The following is an 8,814-nucleotide window of genomic DNA, read 5'->3' as shown; positions in this document are numbered from 1 at the left end:
ATATATTAACATATAGTAACCTAAAGTGAAGAAATTCGAAAAGAAAATATATAAATTAAGAGATAAGCTATAGTATGATGTTTTTAAATATTATATGTTTAGATTTTAACGTACATGTCTTATGATTAAGAATTTGATATTTATCGTTGAATGTTTATGATTTGGGTGTTACATTTTTTATTTAGTTATATGCAGGGTATGTAATTCTTTTCTGTGAAAATTGTGTATTATTATTTTGTATATTTATCAATTATTAAATTATCAGTAATACGTAGTAAATTATAAATTATTAAATATATATTCTATGAGGCTGAATATATTTATGTATTCTCATATATAATATACCATAAAATACATTATAAATATTAAATTTTATATATATATTATGATTATCAGTCAAATAATTTTATAATATCTTATTTTCTTATAATGATTTTATAATAATTATTTTAAAATTATTACCCTTATATGTTATATATTTATTTTTTGTTTATTTTATATAAAGATATTGATTATTTTAAATTATTACATATAATGATTTATTATTAATTTATTATATTATACTGTTATTTGATGTGGTATTACAAATTAATCATGCATTCGCATATATGATTTATGATTGAATTAATAATATTAATCGTATTATAATTAATATTGTGCTTCTGAACTAATTTAACATTTATAGAATTTATAGAATTTTTTTAAACTACTTAAATTATATTATGAATGAAATTCATTATATATACACAATATATTAATTTAAATTGAATAATAAACTGATATATAATATATAATAATATGTTAATGAATACCCTTTTTCATGAATATATATAACATGATTAATTTATAATATTTACTCTAACATGTTTACATAATATCTCTAAAAAATAAGATGATTGTTATATCCTGATAATATATGTTTATTTATTTCATTTTTTTATATATTTCTATAAAAATCAATATATTAGAGAAAAGTATTATCTATGCACATGCTGAATTAATAAATATATTATTATTATAATTTTTACTGTTTTTTGAATATGTTAATTATGTTGTATGCATTTAATACATTTGTTCAAATTTTATATTTTATTTATTTATCAATTTAATTATATTTATTAATTATTGTATATAAGATTCCCCTTTTGAAATATTATATTTAAGAAAACATATATTTTGTCATAAAAGTTAGCTGTTAAACTTATGGACAAATTTAAAAATTGGAATATCACATTTAATAATATTTTTACATTAATTTAAAGTTTGAAAATCTGAAATTATGTTTTTTCATGATATTTATATGCATTTTTAACAATAAATATTTATACTATTATGTACATAATTATAATACCTCAAAAAAATTTAATAACACCATAGATAAGGTTATCAATTCAATAATTGAATTTATACAATATAAAGTGACATATAATGATATTTGCATACATTATTTCACAATATATTGTTAGAATTTAATGAAAGAAATACAAATCATTTTATTATAATAATTTAATTTCTCTCTATTTATTATGTGATTATAAATTAATTTTTATAGAATATGAAATATAATAAAAAAATGCATCTAAATGAAATAAAAAAAACAAGCTCACAATAATATTATTAATACAGAGAAAAATATATATACATCAGATGTTTGATGCTTGTTATACGTACACATGTCACATTCATATATTTATATAATAATTCTAAATCAGGTAACGGTGGCATATTTCACTGTATTATTTGCTATATAATAATAAATTACATAATGTAAAATTATTAGCTATATATAAAAAAATTATTTTGATGATATATTAAATTATTTTAGTATTACATATATGGACGCTCGGAAAAATCTAGAGGTCATATATATACTTCATGAATTTGACAATTTCAAACAAGATCTCTATAAAATTTTCATAAATATAAAAGCGAAAGTAACATAGATGATAAATATAGTAAAGAAGTATATGATATTAAAAATAATAATATCACGCCAGGACAAAAAAAAATTTGTGGATTTAGGAAACCATAGATTCAAATACAAAAGAATATTTCATTCCTTTTTTTCATTGTAATTACTTCGGTGCTATTAATATCCTTCATTCTCTTGTATATGATGTTTATTACCATATTATTTATAACATAAAATAACATTTCAAATTAAATTATATTTCTAAAGAATAAATTTTTTTTTCTTTAAAAAAATTTAATAAATATGACACATGTATGTATCTAATCATAAAATATACATGAAACATATGGAATAGCATAAAAGAAAAATGGAATATAATATATATTGTGATATGTACTGTTATATGAATAAATTTTAATATAATATCTATGTATGGTGAAAAATAATAATAGAATTTGCATAAAAAATGCATGGAATACTTGTTTATTTTTTTTTCATATAATACAAAATTATACTTTTATTTTATTATAAAATATCTAAATAATGCTAAAATAATTACAAGAATATAGTTTAATAAAATTGATGTTCCTTATATATATAAAAAAATATGTTTGATAAGTTGCTAATGAAATTATGCTTATTATTTTTGTTATAAATGTTTTCTATACTAAAAAATTAAGTATATATGTTTTGTTACCTCGTATAGTGTCTAAATGACAAATTTGTAAACACCTATAATAATCATGTTTTAACGCTATAAATATGTATGTATAATTTAATTTCGTAATTATATAAATAGTATTATTAAAAAAAAGAAATTATAACGAATAAACAATACCTTAATTTTCATATAAATTTAATGAATTCTATATATCAATAATAACAACATTCATATGATAAAATTCGCTTGATTCATTAAAAAAGAAATATATTATAGTTAATGTTTAAAATTATTTATATAATTTTCATAGATTATAATTATAAATATTTATATTCTACACATATGATTCTTGTCCATATATTATTTTTCTTATAAATTTTTTTATACATTATTATCCTTTCAATTTCTATAATTATTATATATATTAAGCGTTGAAATGCAATGCTCTGTATATATAATTTTCTATACTTTTCCTTGATATCTAAAAATTAATCACTATAATTCTTTTCCATTTCGTGAACCGTTACATAACTGCTTCAATTTTGTTAATTATAAACATGTTATGGAATAAATTAAATAAAATTTTGTAATAAAAATAAAAAATTTCAAAAGAGTACACGTATAAAACAAACATTTTAATAATACATTAATAAATTTTTTCATGTACTTCAATTGTTATAAATTTAAAATTTCATTCAAATTTTATAAAATATATTAAGCAAAAGAATATAGTATTACAGTATACATATTATTATTTATTACAAAATGTACCCTCCATAAAAAGTTGACAGACTATTGCTCAAAATAATCCATGTTATTTATATGAAACTATTTTATAATATATTTTTAAAATTTACTTTTTTAGTGCGTTCATAGTAAATTTTCAAAAATATGAGTTTCAATTCTATCTTTTATTAGTATAACCAAATGAATTTTTTCTTATTTTTAATTCTAATTATGTATAGCTTGCTTAATTTTATATGGTCTGAGAACTATAATAATAACTTTTCTATACTTTTTTATCATTTTATTGAATCATAATTTATAAGAAACGATTATATATATACCTATCATTACACGAAAAATGCTGATAATGATACCGCTTAATATATAGAATTATTGTGATGCTTTGTTTCAGACATTATTTTCATAAATATTAATATCATTACTAAAATATAGTAACAAACTATGGAGTTCATTTCAAAAATTTTATATTAAATATGCATAATAAAATAAAAATTTTATTGTAAATATATTATGTCATATTAGTTATATCCCTAATCATCAAGATATTCTTTAATTTATGAATATATATATATAACACTGAGCATGCGTATAAAATATTTAATATGCTTATTATACATTTACTTAAATTACTAAGTAAAGGAAAAAATATATATCTCTCACAATGCGTTCATTTTTTAATTTTTAACAAAACATAATTTTACATTTATGTGCTGAATGTTTCATCAACTATTTTATCAATTGCATATTCAATATTAAATGCTTAAAATTAATATAATATCCTTTATATATCCGAGGAACCACCTATATAATTACTAGGTTAATAAAGTTATTAACAGTATATGAAAATTATAATTATTATATAATTAAATTGGACAATAATATAATTTCCACATTTACATAATTGCTTTTTCTAATTATTATATGATATATTTACGCAAACAAATAATTTCACTTATTTAACCATATGTTAGGGGAAAAAAAACCTCCATTATTTTTATATTTTAAATTGCATTATTTGATAAATATTTAATAATATGCAAAGTAATGTTACATTAATTTTAAATGAATATAGTATAATTTATTATACTACACAATTCGTTCATTATAATGATACACTAGTTATTGTATTATACCATGTTTATATCATCCTATCTGTTGCTAATGATATAAAGTCTTACTGTATTCAAGTTTCCTTATAATTTTATATAATTAACTTTTTTATTTGTTTAAAGCTTCCCTATACATATCCTTTTCCATTTACCAAGATTTATCATTTACTCTTAAAATATAGTTACTTTTATTCCCGAAGTAACAATGATGCATTACAAAACAAGTTCTAATTTCGTCATTTTTATAAATAGCTAATATAATAATAAAGTAGGATATGTGTTGCACTAGATTATAATTCAAAACTATATTACATGTTTTTTCATATATAAATATATTGTAATTAATTTAAAGTGGATTCATATATAAATTTTCATTATAAAGCATTATATTAGTATTAATTTTAGAAAAAATCAATATGCTTCACAATATGTATGAGAATAATTTATATGTTATATACTAATTATTTATCATGGATTAATAAAAAAGTTAATTTCATATATATATATTTACTTGGTATGAGCCATATTATATATATAATGATTATATAATTTGGTATTTTATGAAGATTATTAAATGAAATTCTTCACATTATTAATAATTATGATAAGAAAATGAAAATACTTTTAATAATGTGCTGAAGTTGTGATGAAATCAATGTATATGAAACACAATGTGAATGTTGTACTTAATGCATTATAATACTTATTATGAACCGCAAATTTATTATATAGTATATTCATAAATATTATTATAAAATTATATTTATTATTTTGAAATAAATACGTAGTAAATTAAAGTAACATATACTGAAGTTATTTCATAATAATTGTTTATTATTCATATATAAATATTAATGAATTTACTCCCATTAATACACTATTGGCACAAATTAATAAATATATAATACAGTAAATTATTGTGATTAACAGGTTCTGTACTTATTATTTTTTTACGTAATTTATACCCTTTTAGATTTAATAAAAAATAACATTAATATAAGAAAAAGTATAATGATGGAACATTACTTATATTAATTGAAAAGATAACCATATTAATAATAATGTGTATAAAATTATTTATACATACAATGGAGTATTTCATATAGGAATTATTTATTTTACATTCAAAAAAAATATTATAATATATAGAATATTTATATTCGAATATGATATAATATGTTCAAAAAATGTGCATTAATAAAGAAATAATAAAAGTAATTTTATTTTCAAAATTAATAATGAAGATAAGAATACATGAATATTTTTTATCCTAAATTTATTCTGATATGGTTATTTTGTTATTATATCATTAATTATACATATTGCTTTAATATATATAAAATAAAATATAAATAATTATACAATAATCATGAGAGTAAAGTAAAAAATTCATATTTCGTATTAGAATATTGCACATATGTGCTTATGAAATATAATCATTATATTATTCTTCTATATGCATATGAATATATAAGAAAAAAAATGATTAGGATTATCATGGATATATAACTATAAAATAGTATGAATATTATTAAAATGTTAAATTACATTGAATCATATAATTATACATAATTTTTATATAATATTAATGAATATTTAATTGATGAATAATGTTTATAAATAGAAACAAAATATACATAAATAAACTACATTATTTCATACATATCATTTTTTACCAGAACTTAAATAAAATACTATAAACAGGTGAATTGCATCAAATGATATAATAACAAAACTACAAATCAAAAACTTATTCGAAATATAATGCAAATTCCTGCATTATAATAAAATCCATTGTTATCCAATGTATTAGAAATATATTAATAAGCACTATAGTATAAATATAATTATTATACGCATGTAGTTATTATTTATTTTTATAGAGAATTATATTTCATTATTTTGATGCAATATATATATAATTATTACGTATATAGATTTTACAATTTAAATTTGATATATAAATGATAATATTGTGAAACTATTTTTAATATTGTACATTTATATAGCATATAGATTTCATAATATCTATAGGATAATATAATATTATATTTTAACATATTTTTCAATAGAACTGTTTGTAAGAATAAAGTCCAAAATTTTTTATAAACATTGGAATATTATAAAATTAATAAATATTCCATGAGTATAATATTATTATATTTTGAACACATAAATGCGTATAATATGTAAAAAAAATATATTTACTATACTAATTCACATATGTAATACGAAATACCTGAGCTAATAAATGAGAATACGAATGTACGTTACTATATGTTATAATCTTTTTACTTTTTATTATATTATATTAAACACCTTTTTATGCGAGATTGTATAAAATTAAATTTTCATAAAAATATAATATTTTAAAATCTTGCATGAAATGCATCCTGTGTACTTAGATCGATTATCGTCCAATAATTAACGTGTGCTCAAACGATTATCATAATACCCAAAATAGGTATTATCGAGGTGCGAATAATATGGGGATGTTACATGTATGCCAAAATATTGGTATTACTGTACAAAAATATCAAAGATCTGAGTTGCAGTTCTGTTATCATGCAATGACCTTGGCGGCTATTTTTACCAAATGAAACTGAATGGTGGAAAAAACAAAGATACAAGTTGTAAATATTTCAATTACAAATGAAGGAAGCCATAATATCTATAATTAATAATTGTAGTGGAATAAATGATTTTTACGATAAATTGAAAAAAGCAAGATACAATTAAATTATTAAGGTACTTCCTATATGTGAGAGGAAAATTATAGAAATTCTTCAGGAAAATTGTAAAATATTTTATCATCTTGATATATTATGTGAAACTTTTTATATGAGGATTAATAACATAATGTCTTTTTGCTGGAGTGTAGACATTAGAGTTTTTGGTACTTATATAAAACATTTAAAATATTTCAATTAAAATGATAATGTAGCTTTCATAGATATTCTTACAAAACTTAATGATAGATATATTAAAATGTGCCCTTAAATTATTAAAATTTAAATATTTCAACCAACTTCTAAGGCTATCACAACCCCAAAAGAGTTGAGAAATCCAGTAGAGCTGAAAAGACAAGTAAAGGTGCAAAACAAAGAAGAGGTACAAAAAGAGCACAGCTGACAACCCAAGTAGAGGAGACAACCAAAATACAGGGGAAAAGCGCACTACACAGGATTTTATCAGAAGGGCAAATAACATCACGGATAGGCAGAAGCTTCATTATTTTAACTTTTACTATATTAATAATTATGTTCATGTGTATAATGTTAAATTTAAATTAAATTTATTCAATATATATTTTTATATAATTAGAGTTACATATTACCTTGATAAATTTATATAAATGATAAAACAATTAGCTCAGAATATCTTTTCTCATCTTTTTTTTATTAAATCCGATGGGACCTATATGTACAACCAAGAGTAATATAGTTAAAAAGAATGTTCATCAAAAATAAAAATAATGAATATAAAATATAATAGATTCATTTTATAAAACATCCCAAGACTAAACTAATAGGAGGTGCCATATTTCTTATATCATAGAAGAGTACTACTATCAAAATAAGCTAATTTTTATAACAATACTTTAAGGAAATAAATGAAGCTACTGGAGAGAATTTGTTAGAGAAATTGAAAAAATAATTATAAAAATAAAACCATATGAATAAAATAATAAAACTATAGAATTCCTTTTAATTATTTTAAAAAAATAATTAAAAATGCAAGTAATGTAAATTTTAAAACGTACCGACATAATTAACTATAATTATATTCGTTTGTGAAAAAGTACTATAAATTAAATATATACTAAATACCTTTATATTATATAATAATTAAATAGAAAAACATAGAAAAATTCAATAATAATTTTATATTTTTATGATTATATAAAATATTTTTTTTAAGGAAATAACTGATTTTTATGTCTAATTAAAACAACAAATAAATTTTGATATTAAACAAGAAGAATATGAGCAAATACATTGTAGTAAGATATATAATAAATATAAAATAAGGCAAAAAAATAAAAAAAAATAAAATATTTAAAAATTAAATACCCCCTTATATAAAGTATACAATAATACTAAGGAAAACTTGATTCCAGTTAAATTATAGTATGACACAAACAGATTTATTTATACAAATATAACAGAACTATTAGAAAATTAATCATATATATATTATAATATAACTTAAGGAAATACATAGAATATAAAAATAGTAAATCATAAAAATATAGGAACGATTGATCAATATTAATATATCACTTTAATGATAAAATATTATCAAATACCTTATATCGTAATTACATATATATATATATTTATGTTCTTAAATAAAAATATTTATAGCATACATTTAGCTTTAAA

The sequence above is a fragment of the Plasmodium gonderi genome (assembly GCF_002157705.1).
Source record: "Plasmodium gonderi DNA, contig: Pgo-contig_166, whole genome shotgun sequence".
NCBI lineage: Eukaryota > Apicomplexa > Aconoidasida > Haemosporida > Plasmodiidae > Plasmodium > Plasmodium gonderi.
This window is presented reverse-complemented; position numbering follows the sequence as displayed.